Source organism: Dinoponera quadriceps, unplaced genomic scaffold (assembly GCF_001313825.1).
Source record: "Dinoponera quadriceps isolate SergipeBrazil2010 unplaced genomic scaffold, ASM131382v1 scaffold1565, whole genome shotgun sequence".
NCBI lineage: Eukaryota > Metazoa > Arthropoda > Insecta > Hymenoptera > Formicidae > Dinoponera > Dinoponera quadriceps.
Genome location: NW_014556124.1, coordinates 944,937 through 945,162, shown reverse-complemented (window position 1 = coordinate 945,162; position 226 = coordinate 944,937).

Sequence of the window (226 nt, the reverse complement as noted above, 5' to 3'; positions counted from 1 at the left end):
ATATAATTAATACCGCATTCAACTAGGACTATAGTTTAATGTTTAAAGTCGTGTCACAAAAATATTCTTCGGTCGTACTAAGAAATATTTAAACAATATTTGTTCGCTGCTATAGGGCTCGCCCCGACCTCCTCCCTCCCCCCCGAGAGCGGTACGCTATATCGATTACATCGACGACCTTCACTCCCTTTCCCTGTGACCCCCCCCCCCCCCCCCCCCCCCCCCC